Source organism: Megachile rotundata, chromosome 8 (assembly GCF_050947335.1).
Source record: "Megachile rotundata isolate GNS110a chromosome 8, iyMegRotu1, whole genome shotgun sequence".
Lineage (NCBI taxonomy): Eukaryota > Metazoa > Arthropoda > Insecta > Hymenoptera > Megachilidae > Megachile > Megachile rotundata.
The window spans coordinates 17,483,015-17,499,773 of NC_134990.1; positions in this window are offsets into that span (position 1 = coordinate 17,483,015).

Consider the following 16,759-nt stretch of genomic DNA (forward strand, 5'->3'; position numbering starts at 1 on the left):
TTCGCGATTCGAGATTTTTATGCCCTCCCTATTAAATTCCGCGATTAGAGATTTTTGTATAACTTTGCGATTACATTTTGAGATTAGAGATTTGCATATCCCTTCGCGATTCGAGATTTTTATGCCCTCCCTATAAAATTTCGCGATTAGAGATTTTCGTATAACTTTGCAATTACGTTTTGAGATTAGAGATTTTTATATCCCTTCGCGATTATATTTTGAGATTCGCGATTTTTATATCCCTTCGCGATTTTAATTTCTCCCAATTTTATGTGTTAATTATTTTTCTCTGTTTCAGGAATTGATTTTGTATAAATTGTTTTATTGTTGATTGATTTTATTGCGTTTTCATTGCGTTTTGTATTTTTTGAAATTCTTGTATGAAATAAAGAAAAATTTTCCACCCTCTCCCACAATTTTCTGTGTTAATAAATTTTTCTATGTTTCAGAATTTAATTTTTGGTAAGCTATGTTCTCTGTTCTCAAATTTCTGTGTTAATAAACTTTTGTTTGTTTCAGAATTTAATTTTTTGGTAAGTTATGTTGTTCTCTCTTCTGAAATCCGCAATTTTCATTGCGTTTTGTATTTTTTGAAATTTTTGTATGGAATAAAGAAAAATTTTGCACCCTCTCCCACCATTTTCTGTGTTAATAAAATTTTGTCTATTTCAGCATTTAATTTTTGGTAAGTTCTTACATTGATCTCTATTCTCAAATTTTCTATGTTAATAAATTTTTGTCTGTTTTAGTATTTCTTCTTTGGTAAGTTGTGTTGCCTCCTCAAATCCGCAATTTTCATTGCGTTCTGTATGTTTTTATATTCTTGTGTGAAATAAAGAAAGATTCTGCTCCCTCTCCCATAATTTTCTATGTTAACAAAATTTTGTCTGTTTCAGATTTTTATTTCAAGTAAGTAATGAAATAATTTATATTTGTCTTAATAAAATTTTATCTGTTTCAGAATTTAATTTTTGGTAAGTTCTGTTTAATGCATTAGTTTTACATTAATTCCGAGCTTGTGGGTGGAAGGGTGGGCTCGGGCGCAGGTTTTTCGTCACGACATGTGACGAAAAACCTGCGCACATTGTAAGTGCCTTTTGTTCTAACTTGCACTCATCTTTACGTCAATTTTTTACCTTTTTACTTATTAGATTGTAGTAATAGCCTATCATTTTTATTGCTAATTGTTCGAAACTTAAAAGAAAGTTCTTCTAACTTTCTTCTTTACCCCTTTTCTTTACAAAATTTTACACTATACGAGTGCAATTTTAGAACAAAAGGCACATTTAGGGCTTTTAATATTGTAGTATGCGTGAGTGTGTGAAAATGTGAGTACAGGATGCAGGACTTATTCGTCACATCGTGGGATCATAGAGTTTTTCAAATTCTAAATGATTTTATTTTCCTCTTCCAGAGATTTCCAGTTTCTTCTCTGTTTTACATCTGGCACAGAAGTTTCTAAGTCTCCTCTCTATTTTATTTCTCCCCTGTTTTACTTTATTATTTCATTGGTTTTTAATACTTGTACTTTCTTTTCAATTTCTCTTTCATTTCTTGAGATTTTTATTTCAGATTTGAGGTTCTCAAACAGTATCGTGATTTTATTTCAAGTTTTGAAGTTTCTGAATCTCTTTGTCTTTTTATTTCGGAGTTAAGGTTTCCGAATCCATAATTTCATTTCGGATTTTAAGGTTTTCAAAACTTAAGATCTCTATTTTTCATAAGTTTCGTTTCGAATAAAGGGAGATTTCATTTCTTGCTCCTTCAATTTTCTGTCTTAATGACTTTTGTCCGTTTCAGGTTTTTATTTTAAGTATGTAACTCAATGTTTTATATGTATATGTCTAATTACATTTCTCTGTTTCAGATTTTTATTTCAAGTAAGTAATTCAAGTTTTCATGTGTCTAATAATATTTGTTTGTTTCAGATTTTTATTTCAAGTAAGTAATACAATTTTTCATATGTGTCTAATTATATTTGTTTGTTTCAGATTTTTATTTCAAGTAAGTAATTCAATTTTTCATGTATCTAATAATAATTGTCTGTTTCAGATTTTTATTTTAAGTAAGTAATACAATTTTTCATATGTGTCTAATTATATTTGTTTGTTTCAGATTTTTATTTCAAGTAAGTAATTCAATTTTTCATGTATCTAATAATAATTGTCTGTTTCAGATTTTTATTTTAAGTAAGTAATTCAATTTTTCATGTGTCTAATAATAATTGTCTGTTTCAGATTTTTATTTTAAGTAAGTAATACAATTTTTCATATGTGTCTAATTACATTTCTGTTTCAGATTTTTATTTCAAGTAAGTAATACAATTTTTCATATGTGTCTAATTATATTTGTTTGTTTCAGATTTTTATTTTAAGTAAGTAATTTAATTTTTCATGTGTCTAATTACATTTCTGTTTCAGATTTTTATTTCAAGTAAGTAATGCAATTTTTCATATGTGTCTAATAACATTTCGTCTGCTTCAGATTTTTATTTTAAATAAGTTATTTAATTATTAATATGTGTCTTAATTATTTTTGTATGTTTCAGGCTTTTATTTTAATAATTCGTGTTTGTTTTAATTTCACTCAAATGTTTCAGATTTTTATTTTAATTACGTAATGAAATGTTTCATATGTATCTTAATTACACTTTTATGTTGCAGATTTTTATTGTAAATAAGTAATTGAGTATTTCCCAAGTATATTGTAATTTTATTTAGGTATTTTTATCGAGTCGACTCGAGTTTTATTTCACTTTTATTCTGAAAATGTTAATATTAATTTTGCATGTTAGCATGAATTGTGCATGCCTATATATTATAATGTTGCTAATCTTGCATTTGCTTCTCTGTTTCCTCCTTTCATTGTTACAGCTAATTATTGTATAGGTAATGAATATGTCATCATTGAAGACATCCTTCGTGGGATCTCATCAAGTAATGCGCTACTTTTAAGTTAATTTTAAGTTAATTTTAAGTTGCGTCCATTGTAATACATTGTAGTATGAATGAGTACATGTGTGAATGGCGTATACGCGAAGATTGAAGACATCGATCATCGAGGTATCATCGAGGCATCATCGTGGGATGCGCGCGTTAGTTTTAAGTTAATTTTATTCGTGCGTTAGTTTTAAGTGTATGCTTGTGGGTAGGGCGGGTGGGTCCCTGTAAGTGCCTCTTATTCTAACTTGCACTCGTCTTCTGAATTCTCAATCTTTGTACGCGTTAGTTTGTAGTATGCTCAGTTATTTTTTGTCAATTGTCCCGAACCCAAGTGGATCATTGGGGGTTCATAGCGCCGTGAACACGCGGCAGAGGTGAGCTGCAAGTGCTGGTGTAGCGCCTGGGACACATCTCTGCGGGGCCGATCGATCGATGAACCATCTCGATCTGCCGCCTCACGGCAGGGGTCTCCTCTCTGCGGTCAGACTTGCTTCAAACGCAAGCGGGGAGAAATGGGAGACCCTCCGCGGATGTGTCACTCGTTCTTACCAGCATTTTCGGTTCATCTCTGTCTCGTGGTTCACGTAAGTCACTATGGACTACCCTTTGACCCATGGAAGGCGAGGTTCACTTGGCCAAAAATACTGATCCCCTTTTTTCACAGAAAGTTCTTCTAACTTTCTTTTCTTTTAGTAGAAAGTTCTTCTAACTTTCTTTTCTTCCCCTTTGCTTTTTGACTTCGTCATAGATTATTTGAGTGCAATATTAGAATAAGAGGTACCCTGCGTTAAGCGTGTGTGTGTGATCCCATGGGATTAGTATTAAGTTAATGTATGCGTGCGCGTGTGATACAAGTTCTTTGCAAATTTGTGGTAAAGAACTTGTATGCGAGCCTATGAGCTAAGTAGAGTCAGAACTCATTTATCCTTCTGATAAATGAGGTTGCAATGGAGGGTGGTAGGGATTTGGAGTTAGGGCGGGTCACTATTGTAACGTAGCCACCTCCTCGTGGTGTGACCTGGTAATCGATGTCGTTTTTTAAATATTTTTCACGAAATTAACTTTAGAAAACGATATCGAGCTAAGAGCTACGATTATAACTTCTCAATTTCATATCTAAATTACATTAATTCCGAGCTGTGGGAGGAAGGGTGGGCTCGGGCGCAGGCTTTTCGTCACATGTGGCGAAAAGCTTGCGCAAATTGTGCCTTTTGTTCTAACTTGCACTTATCTTTACAAATATTCTTTAACTTGTTACATATTAGATTGTAGAAATAGCCATTTTTATTGTCAGTTGCTCGAAACTTAAAAGAAAGTTCTTCCAACTTTCTTCTTTACCCCTTTTCTCTACATAGTTTTAAATTATACGAGTGCAATTTTAGAACAAAAGGCACATTTAGGGCTTAATCATTTTTGTATGTTTCAGGTTTTTATTTTATGTATGCAATTTATTTATTCATATGTGTCTCAATTGTATTTGTATGTTTCAGGGTTCAATTTTAAGGATTCTTGTTTGCTTCAATTTCATTGAGATGTCCCAGGTTTTTGTGTTAATAATACTTGTTTGCCTTAATTTCAGTCAGATATTTCATGTTTTTATTTTAACTAGACTTTATTTTAACTCATGTTTTTATTTTCCTTTTCTGTTTCCTTTCTTCATTCTCACACCTATTTATTTTACAGGTAATGAATAGTTCATCATTGAAGACATCGATCATCGTGGGATCATCGTGGGATCATCGTGGGATCATCGTGGGATCATCGTGGGATCATCGAGGGACCATCGGGGGATGCGTGCGCTAGTTTTAAGTTAATTTTCTGCGTGCGCTAGTTTTAAGTTAATTGTATGCGTGTGTTAGTTTGAAGTTAATTGTAATCGTGTGGGTAGGGCGGGTGGGTCCTTGTAAGTACCTCTCATTCCAACTTGCACTCATCTTCACAATTCTCAATCTTTGTACGCGTTAGCTTGTAGTATACCCTCTTATTTTTTGTCAATCGTTCTGCGCCCAAGTGGATCATTGGGGGTTCATAGCGCTGTGAACACGCGGTAGAGGTGAGCTGCAAGTGCCGGTGTAGCGCGAGTGATATTCTTTGCCCGGCGGGGCCGAACGGGGGGAGCACCTCTCATAGCATGATGTGCCCCCCCGATCTGCCGCCATACTGCCAAGGGGCATCACGGCAAGGGTGTCCTCTGTATAAGTCGCCCGCGCGTCAGAAATGGGAAACCCTCCGCCAACTGGGGTGTATCACTCGTTCTTACCAAAGGTATCTTCGGTTCATCTTTGCCGTCGTGGTTCACGTAAGCCACTATGGGCTACCCTTTGACCCATGGAAAGCAAGGTTCGCTTGGCGAGAAATAATGGTCCCCTTTTTTTACAGAAAGTTCTTCTAACTTTCTTTTCTTTTAGTAGAAAGTTCTTCTAACTTTCTTTGCTTTTAGTAGAAAGTTCTTCTAACTTTCTTTTTTGCCCCTTTGCTTTTTGAATTCGTCATAGATTATTTGAGTGCAATCTTAGAATGAGAGGTACCGTGCGGCGTTTAGAATAAGTTAAGCGTGCGTGTGTGGGATCCCATGCGATTTGTATTAAGTTAATGTATGCGTGTGCGTTTGTGTGTGTGATACAAGTTCTTTACTGGATTGTGGTAAAGAACTTGTATATAGAGTGAGAACTCATTTATCCTTCTGATAAATGAGGTTGCATTTGGAGGGTGGAAGGGATTTGGAGTTAGGGTGGGTCACTCTCTAACGTAGCCACCTCCTCGTGGTGTGACCCGGTAATCGATGTCGTTTTTTAAATATTTTTCACGAAAGTAACTTTAGAAAACGATATCGAGCTAAGAGCTACGATTATAACTTCTGAATTTCATATCTAGATGACATTAATTCCGAGCTGTGGGAGGAAGGGTGGGCTCGGGCGCAGGTTTTTCGTCACTTGTCGTGACGAAAAGCCTGCGCACATTATAAGTACCTATTATTCTAATTTGCACTCATCTTTGTCAATTTTTAAACTTACATATTAGACTGTAGTAATAGTTTCTGTCTTTTTCTCAATTTCCCCAAACATAAAAGAAAGTTCTTCCAACTTTCTTTCCTATCTTCTTGCAATTTTTACAAAGTTTTATATACGAGTGCAATTTTAGAATAAGAGGTACATGTAGGGCTTTTAGAATGTATTACAGTATGCGTGAGTGTGTGAATGGTGTGTGTCCTGATTTTTATTTTAAGTAAGTAATGTTTCATATGTGTCTAATTATATTTTTATGTTTCAGATTTTTATTTCAAATAAGTAATTCAATTTTTCTTATGTGTCTTAATAATATCTCTCTGTTTCAGGTTTTTATCGAGTCGATTCGAGGTTTATTTTATTTTTATTCTGAAAGTGTTAATATAAATTTAAATGTTAACATGAATTGTGCATGCCTACACATTACAACATTACTAATCTTGCGTTTGCTTCTCTGTTTCCTCTTTTCATTGTTACAGCTATTTATTCTATAGGTAATGAATAGGTCATCATTGAAGACATCAATCATCGAGGGATCATCGTGGGATCATCGAGGGATGCGTGCGTTAGTTTTAAGTTATTTTTATGCGTGCGTAAGTTTTAAGTTAATTTTGTGCGTGCGTTAATTCTAAGTTAAGTGTGGTCGTGGGCAGGGCGGGTGGGTCCTTGTAAGTGCCTCTCATTCTAAATTGCACTCATCTTATCAATCCTCAAACTTTGTACGCGTTAGCTTGTAGTATGTTCAGCTATTTTTTGTCAATTGTTCCGAACCCAAGTGGATCATTGGGGAGTTCATAGTGCCGTGAACACGCGGCAGAGGTGAGCTGCAAGTGCTGGTGTAGCGCCAGGGACACATCTCTGCGGGGCCGATCGATCGATGTACCATCTCGATTTGCCGCCTCACGGCAGGGGTCTCCTCTCTGTGGTCAGACTTGTTTAAAACGCAAGCGGCGGGGAAATGGGAGACCCTCCGCGGATGTGTCACTCGTTCTTGCCAGCATTTTCGGTTCATCTCTGTCTCGTGGTTCACGTAAGTCACTATGGACTACCCTTTGACCCATGGAAGGCGAGGTTCGCTTGGTGAAAAATACTGATCCCCTTTTTTCACAGAAAGTTCTTCTAACTTTCTTCCCTTTGCTTTTTGAATTCGTCATTGATTATTTGAGTGCAATCTTAGAATGAGAGGTACCGTGCGGCGTTTAGAATAAGTTAAGCGTATGTGTGTGAAATCCCATGCGATTAGTATTAAGTTAATGTATGTGTGTGCGTGTGATACAAGTTCTTTGCAATTTTGTGGTAAAGAATTTGTATATGCGAGCCTATGAGCTAAGTAGAGTCAGAACTCATTTATCCTTCCGATGAATGAGCGATTCGCAAATGGAGGGTGGTAGGGATTTGGAGTTAGGGTGGGTCACTCTCTAACGTAGCCACCTCCTCGTGGTGTGACCCGGTAATCGATGTCGTTTTCTAAATATTTTTCACGAAATTAACTTTAGAAAATGACATCGAGCTGAGAGCTACGATTATAACTTCACAATTTCATATCTAGATTACATTAATTCCGAGCTGTGGGAGGAAGGGTGGGCTCGGGCGCAGGTTTTTCGTCACACTTGGCGAAAAGCTTGCGCAAATTGTAAGTGCCTTTTGTTCTAACTTGCACTCATCTTTACAATTTTTTAACTTGTTACATATTAGATTGTTACAAATTAGATTGTGACATATTAGATTGTAGTAATAGTCTATCATTTTTAAAGTCAATTGCTAGGAACTTAAAAGAAACTTCTTCCAACTTTCTTCTTTAACCCTTTTCTTTACAAAGTTTTAAATTATACGAGTGCATTTTAGAACAAAAGGCACATTTAGGGCTTTTGTTATAAGTATTATAGTATGCGTGAGTGTGTGAGTGAGTGAAAATGTGAGTATTAAAAGTTGCGTCTATTGTAATACATTGTAGTGTGAATGAGTGCATATGTGAATGGCGCAAACGCAAAGATTCAAAACATTTGTCATCTAGGTATCATCTAGGGATCATCGAGGGATCATCGAGGGATCATCGCGGGATCATCGAGGGATGCGTGCGTTAATTTTAAGTCATTTTTATGCGTGCGTTAATTTTAAGTTATTTTTATGCGTGCGTTAATTTTAAGCTATTTTAATGCGTGCGATAATTTTATGTTAAGTGTGCTCGTGGGTGGGCGGGTGGGTCCCTGTAAGTGCCTCTCATTCCAACTTGCACTCATCTTCTCAATCCTCAATCTTTGTACGCGTTAGCTTGTAGTATGCTCAGTTATTTTTTGTCAATCGTTCCGAACCCAAGTGGATCATTGGGGGTTCATAGCGCCGTGAACACGCGGCGGAGGTGAGCTGCAAGTGCTGGTGTAGCGCCAGGGACACATCTCTGCGGGGCCGATCGATCGATGTACCATCTCGATTTGTCGCCTCACGGCAGGGGTCTCCTCTCTGTGGTCAGACTTGTTTAAAACGCAAGCGGCGGGGAAATGGGAGACCCTCCGCGGATGTGTCACTCGTTCTTGCCAGCATTTTCGGTTCATCTCTGTCTCGTGGTTCACGTAAGTCACTATGGACTACCCTTTGACCCATGGAAGGCAAGGTTCGCTTAGCGAAAAATACTGATCCCCTATTTTCACAGAAAGTTCTTCTAACTTTCTTTTTTTTTAGTAGAAAGTTCTTCTAACTTTCTTCCCTTTGCTTTTTGAATTCGTCATTGATTATTTGAGTGCAATCTTAGAATGAGAGGTACCGTGCGGCGTTTAGAATAAGTTAAACGTATGCGTGTGGGATCCCATGTCATTAGTATTAAGTTAATGTACTTATGTGTGTGTGTGTGATACAAGTTCTTTGCTGGATTGTGGTAAAGAACTTGTATATGCAAGCCTATGAGCTAAGTAGAGTCAGAACTCATTTATCCTTCCTGATAAATGAGGTTGCATTTGGAGGGTGGAAGGGATTTGGAGTTAGGGTGGGTCACTATCGTAGCCACCTCCACGTGGTGTGACCTGGTAATCGATATTGTTTTCTAAAAATGTTTTTAAGAATAATTTTTAGAAAACGATATCGAGCTAAGAGCTACGATTAGAACTTAAGTTCTAATTTTACTGGCGTTTCGCTAGTTAGTAATTATATGATTAAACAATAAGTTTAATTAAGTTATGCACTGTATGAAAAGTGGTGAAAATAAAGAAAAATTTATGAACAAACATTGTCTATTTATTGTTACCCAACAAACCCACCCGAATAAAAATTTACATATTCGAAAGAGAGAATTTGTATGAAGAGAACATCAGAATTCTAGGAATTTGACGTCACAAAAATTCCAAGAAGTAGCACGAATACCTCCTCGCAATTTATGTTCTCCTGATACAAATTTCCAAAATTGATCGGTGGAATTTGAAAAATTTCGCACGGGAATTCTTGGAATTTGACGTCACAAAAATCCCAGGAAGTGGCACGAAGGATACCTCCTCACAATTTATGTTCTCCTGATACAAATTTCCAAAATCGGTCTGTGGATTTTTAAAAATCTCGCCCGGGAATTCTTGGAATTTGACGTCACAAAAATTCTGGGAAATGGCACGAATACCTCCTCACAACTTATGTTCTCCTGATACAAATTTCCGAAATCGGTCGTCGGACTTTCAAAAATCCCGCCCGGGAATTCTTGGAATTTGACGTCATCAAAATTCCAAGAAATGGCACGAAGGATACCTCCTCACAACTTATGTTCTCCTGATACAAATTTCCAAAATCGGTCTGTGGACTTTCAAAAATCCCGCCCGGGAATTCTTGGAATTTGACGTCATGAAAATTCCAGGAAGTGGCACGAATACCTCCTCACAAGTTATGTTCTCCTGCTACAAATTTCCAAAATCGGTCGGTGGAATTTGTAAAATTTCGCTCGGGAATTCTTGGAATTTGACGTCACGAAAATTCCAGGAAGTGGCACGAAGGATACCTCCTCACAACTTATGTTCTCCTGATACAAATTCTCAAAATCGGTCGGTGGAATTTCGAAAATCCCGCCTGGGAATTCTTGGAATTTGACGTCATGAAAATTCCAGGAAGTGGCACGAATACCTCCTCGCACCTTATGTTCTCCTGATACAAATTTCCAAAATCGGTCGGTGGAATTTGAAAAATTTTGCTCGGGAATTCTTGGAATCTGACGTCACGAAAATTCCAGGAAGTGGCACGAGTACCTCCTCATAACTTATGTTCTCCTGATACAAATTTCCAAAATCGGTCGGTGGAATTTCAAAAATCGCGCCCCGAGAATTCTTGATATGACGTTATGGAAATTCCATGAAATACAAAGAATACCTCCTCATAATGCATGTTCTCCTGGTACAAATTCTCAGTATTCGGTTTTTTATTTTTCTTTTTTTTAAGTTTGGAGCAATTTTTGGGGATTGGGATGACGGGTTGTGTAAATAAGTAAATACGTAAATACATGTTTTATTCATATTTATTTTCAAACGCTTTTGTACATCAAATAGCTTAATATACATTTTTTATTAATACATAGATACATTATTGACACTTAATTCTAGTACGCAATTATCATAATAATATGTATATATTAGTGTGCGCTGTTGTGCAGGTCGTAGAAAGTGTGTGGTGTAATAAATGTCGTTCACATTAAGCTATTTTCACTTCTTCTTGTACTAATCCGAACGCCCTCTTATAATGGGCCGGGGCAGCGCCATCTAGCAGTGATACCCGGAACTTCAGTTAAATGTCGTTCATATTAGGCTAGTTTGAGAGACATTTGCCTGATCTGAACGACCCCTTCAGGTAAGCTTGCTGCAGCGCCATCTAGCGGCGGTACGCGAAACTTTAATTAAATGACGTTCATATTAGGCTGTTTTGACTGGCAGTTGCCTAATCTGAACGCCCCCTTTATGCTGCGGCGCAGCAGCGCCATCTAGCGGTGATACGCAGAACTCCCATCGAAATTCCGCGGTTGTAGTTCCGCGCACTACCGCTAGATGGCGCTGCGGCGCCCCGCCGTAAAGGGGCGTTCAGATTAGGCAACTACCTGTCAAAATAGCCTAATATGAACGTCATCTAATTAAAGTTCCGCCTACCACCGCTAGATGGTGCTAACATGAGTGGTGATGGTACATTACCGTTGAAGTGTAATCGATTAATTACCGACAGTATCCGGTCGGTACTTACGCGTATTCATCACAGTTCAGCAGTTTGTTGTTAGATGGCGCTGCATATGTTTGTCCATAAAATGACCTTTTTTTTTATTTTCCTTTCCAGAGTTTTTAGCAAGCTTTTATGACATTATTTCGCTTCTAGTTGCATTATATAACACTGCACAAATCTCCAAGATTCTTAAAATTCGCTCATTTTGTCGCAAATTGCATTTTTTAATTTTTGTAGTTCCACCTTTCACCGCAAGATGGACGGCAATTTTTTTTGCCATCCTCGCAGGAGATACATTTCTGAAAACGAAGAGAAGCAATTAGAAATCTTTTTCCGAACTTTTCAATCAATGCCGAAAGAAATAGAGATGCTCATTGCATTGTTTCAACAATCTTACAAACGTTCTTAGGTTTTCTTCGAATAAGTTATATTTAAAATTGTAAGCAATTCTCCAGAAAAGCAAATATTTATCGAGATAATATTTAGAGACGCTAAATAATGTTCTGACGAAGGTTGGAAAGCGAAGTATAAAATGTTCTATAGCTGCGAAACGTCGGAACGAGAGATTTTAGACCCGAAGAGACAAAATAAATTGTGTTACAGTAGTCGTGTAAAGACAGAATCGCCAATTGTTTGATCATTTATTCATTCGATCGCTTTCCGTACCGAGATAATCTATCTTTCGAGACGATCGGCGCGACGTTCTTCAACTGGCAAGATCGATTGCCAAGTTTTCTAAAAAAAAAATCACTTTCTCCCACGTGTGTCTGCCTATTCCGTCCACCGTGACTTTTTCTCGTTTTCTCGTGAAATACTGCAGAAACGTGAAACGATTCTTCCATCGTTTGTTCGCATCCCATTGTCCTCCGTTCGATTCGGTAAGTAGCTTCTTTTGGCAGTGGTTCTTCGCGAGCAAACGATATATCGCCATTAACGATCTCACGAGTGCGATCACGGTGTAGACTCGTAAATATTTGAATTCACGCGTATTCGTATGAATCAGTCAGTGTCACGTGTCTCTGAAAACGTGCGGCCGTATCGAAAATCATCGCACGTTTCGCCAGTCCTTCGACTAAAGTACACCGAAGTGACTGTGCAGCATCTTCTCTTCGCGAACAAAAGCAAACATTTGTCATCTTGAAAATACAGATAAGTATGCTCGACAAATGTCCGTGTCGAACAAATTGGCAGCTGCCGGTGTGAAACTAGCTTCTCGTATACGACAGAGCGTTAAACGAGTCTCACCACCGTGAATCTCTCGTTTCTAGATAATAATATCGTCCCGTCCTTTCGGTCTCGAATAGACACGGCCCTCGTCAACGGGACGAACTTTCTCGCTGCGATTTCTGACCGACGATAGCGACTAGATCACGACAGGTGTTTCGCGCAATGGATATAGTCATTAACCGATGGAAAAATTCTATATACCAGAAATGGGTTAATTATCTTTAAAAGATGGCTCGTTTCTCGCTGCGAGAGCGATCATTACGTTCTCCGGAATTGCTAAATAAATTGGGCGTCATGGGCGGAACGAGGCAGGGCTTCAGGAATGCGAGGATTCGACGCGTGGTCGTATAATTTTTCATTTTCGACAAGATCGCGATATTATCGAGAGAAGGGATTCTCGCACGGGCGACCCTTGTTCCTTTCTCGTCCACCTTTCGATCCATCTCCGTATTGTTGAAAGCAAAGCACAGTTACGCGAAACCGAATGTCCCGAAACAAGTCCGAGGAACGTTCCTTTTTCAGCATCGCTGTAAATTTCGAGCCTCACGCGATACTTTAATTTTATAACGATTTCATTCGTTGGTTTCCATCGAAATTATAGGTTTCGGTGGGGCCGATTAAGCTCGCGTGAATCTCGTTCAATCTGTCTGGACATTTCACTCGAGTAAATAGCAATTACTCGATTCGCGTGCCATTACGAGCAGAGTTTATCGCGCGCGTGTTTGCTCGACTTTCATATATCCCCCCGAATAAAAAGGAGGAATCCGCTGCACCCGGACAATTTCTTCTCACGAAAGTATTTGAAAGTACATAATTCCAGAAGCAGAAAACTTAACCTAAAAATCGTGAAAGTTTTCTCGCGGGAGGACGACGATCACCGGTTCCGCGTTACCGAATCTGTTTTGCCTTTTTCCTTTTCTCGACAGCGAAACGGCTAATTCGCTCGTTCCGCTATTTTTTTCATTTTCGTACGGTAATACGGATTTGACTAGAAATCGATACCGTCCTTGTTAGCCCGTGTCCATTACGCTCGAACGCAAGTGGGTGGATCTCGATGGAAAGCGAATCGAAAGATCGACCATAAGTTTTTGCCGGTGTCGTGTTAGCGAAGTCTCGCGGCGATCAAATTCTTTCCTCGAATATTACCAATTATGATATTAATCGAGTGTGACCGAACGAACGCGAGAACCTTAACGAAGCAGCGAGCTAAATTAAACTTTCTTTCGCGATGATCCTCCTCGATCGATTTTAAATGGAGGCATTCCGCAGCGTGTCCTTCCTTTTTCCTAATAAAAATCTTGCGTTCGTTCGATCTTGCTCGTGATCGGATTAAAAGCGAGGTTCCTTCTTTTCTTCGTCGAATGCTCGAAAAGGAACATTCCTTGCAGGTGCAGCTGAATCGCGACCGATCTTGAGTCATTGTCTCTTAACGAGCATCGGTCTCTTTATTGCCATAAACGATACCTTTTCTGTTATTCCTTCGAATCGTCGATGTACGAGTATGTGGGTCAATTTCTGCGGATAAATTACTTCGAACGATGACGATATCATTGCGTTCTATTTGCGCGACGATTAGAAGACGTATTGGTACTTTCTCCGAACGTTATTAATTAACGATAAGTACGCATTAGCGTAATTGATTGGACTCCAGAGCGGACCTTGGCCCTTTAAAACGGCGCTGTAAAGGAGCAAAGCTCTACCGCCTGTTCGAACTTATTCTGCACTATATCTTTTCCGCTTGCCTCGAAAAACGTTACCGTGACGGATTCTACCGCAGACACGTTCTAAACAACGATTCTAGTTACGCCACTGTAGTCGTGAAATTGTGGCGATATCCGTGCAATCGTCAAAAAGAAGAAGAGTAAACGACCAAGAAATTTCATCGATTCGATATCCATTTGATTAGCGACGATCGAGAACAGTGAAAGCACGGATACTCGCGGAAAGACACGAATTTCTCTGTTATCGACGATGATAATCGTAAGAACGCGACTTTATCGCTTCGCGAGGAATCCTTCCCCGTTTAGATAATTAACGAATAAAAATCGACTCGACGAATTGTTCGCGTGGCGAACGTAGGTGGTTCAAAGTAAAGACGTTTGCGCGCGGTCGAGTGCAAGCGTTTTACAGTTAGACGCGTACGGCGTAAGCAGAAGAGTTAGTTTGAACAGCCTCTCTCGAATGCCCCATAGATTACCAACAGATTAAAACCGAGGGGCGAACGTGACGCGTGTTCGGAATGCTCGTCATTTTATCTGATCGCGAGCGTAACAGAAACTCTGCTGGAGGGCAGATGAGAGACGAGATGCGTGGCGAACGATACGAAATTAATAAAATCTACCTCGGTTAATTAACGCGATCTTTCCTGTTCTCGCGAATTTGAAATCTCGAGAAATCTGGCCTTCCCGCGTCATCTCGTGATTCGCGAATCGTTTCGCGTCACTGTTCCACCGAGTAGCGGTCGAAACAGCAATTTATTCGCTGGCGTATATTCGATCGAATAATTTAGGAGAAACGCCATGCTTTCGAGAGGAAAGCAAAGCGATCGTTTAAACGCGAATCGTCTAACGCCAGTTATTCGTTTATAGCATAATTACTAGTCAGTGAGAAGACCATTATATCTACGCGTAAAATCTTCGCAGTAGCTATTAAACGAACCAGTTACAGTGTTATTCTGATTAATGTGGAACGATGGGTAAAAATAGTTTACGATGCACTCGATTATATACAAATTAATATCTCTCGCTCGAACCTGCTTCGCGTCTCACGCGTTTTTTTTTTTTCATTTTTATAACGTGCCTGCCGTATAATCATTGTATCAATTCAACAGCCTAATTATCCTTTCTAATTGGTTATGAATATTCCAACGCGTACGTTTCCAATCTATTTCTAGCTATGAGCGCTCTACTCTTACTTTTCTTCGATGAACTAATTGTTTTCCGCAACGTTCGCTTCCGTATCTCCATGCCCTTTTCTCGAAACAATCGATCTCCCTCGATTCGTCGAAAGTTTGATCGCTCGGACCCCGAAGCGTGCTAACAAAAACGTCGCTCTTAAACGAGGTACCATAAATTCGTTTTTTCGTCGGTGGTTCCTCGTTCCCGTTACCTCGAATGCACGGTTCGCGTTAATGCTCGTTGCTTTAATTGCTCCGACTGTAGGCCAATTCTCACGGGGCCAGATTTGTAAGGAGCTTTGTAAGGCCGCTATTGTTGCCGAAAAGCGATACCCTGTACGCAACGCGGACCCATCTGCGCGCATCGGCGTTTTTAATTAATTCCTCGAGAAGCGGAAAAGAGAGGAAAGTAAACGGCTATTCGCGATACGCGTAAAGTACCGTTCCGAGTATGGCAACGATGTTTTAAGAAAGGAAAATCGTTCCAAAGACATATTACTCAACGGGCTAATTAACGCTTCGTTAAGATGAAATCGGTGCATTTGAGTAATTGGTTCCGCAGGAACTTTCTCACCAGCCCGAAAGTTGTCCGATGCATCGTTCGCGATTCTACCGATCGAATTTCCTTTCGACGTCGGAACGGGATAATCGTATTCCCAGAAGGTCGAAATTTACATATTTTCCAGCTTCCTAACACTCGGCGCCTCCGAAGGCATAATATTTCGATATCGCAGTTTGGGATCGCGACAGCTTCCCAAGCCGTAATTAAATTAGTCGCTTGAAAAGAAATAAAAATTATTCGTTTGAAAGCATGAACCGACACCGTCCGTGAGAGAAGCGTAAAGTTAAAAAGCCACCGTTTGATATCGGTACGGTGCATTTACCGTACACGCGTGACGAAAGCCGTTTCCTGCAGAGGGAAGAATTTTTGTAAGAAGTTAATTATGGAATCTCGTCTCGTCTCGTCTGGTCGGAGGCACACGGTAAAACGCGAAACGCGACAAGAGGGTAGAGGAGGATAGAGGGAGAGGGACTCGCACAGGTGGCATATGCCTCGACTCGTGGCCAGGGTACAGTACGGAGCAGCGGCTACCTGTCGGTGAGGAGGAACGTGATTAACAAACGTGATCGATCCTCGCGATGCCCGAGATAATTCGAGTGGGCAGTCTTCGCACGCACGATCAATATTTATAACGCGTGGTGGTCGGTGCTCCTGTTTCTTCGACGCGTGGAATCCTACGGTAGCCGCGCGTGCACCAAACGCACGATGTTCTCGCGTGCAAACGCGATCATTTTTTAAGCGTTGCGAATAGAAATCGCCGGCGCGAGGCAAACGAGAGGAAACACGGTGCTTCAACGTTCGCGCGTTTTGTACGTCCTGCTCTAAAACCTACAAATTGCACGCTAAATTATCTCTCTATTCCTACGATACTAACTTTCGTTTACCTGTACGCGAGACTTTACTTTGATCCTACCGGTGCGAAACTCGCACGCTTCCGTATCTATACCCCGAGTCG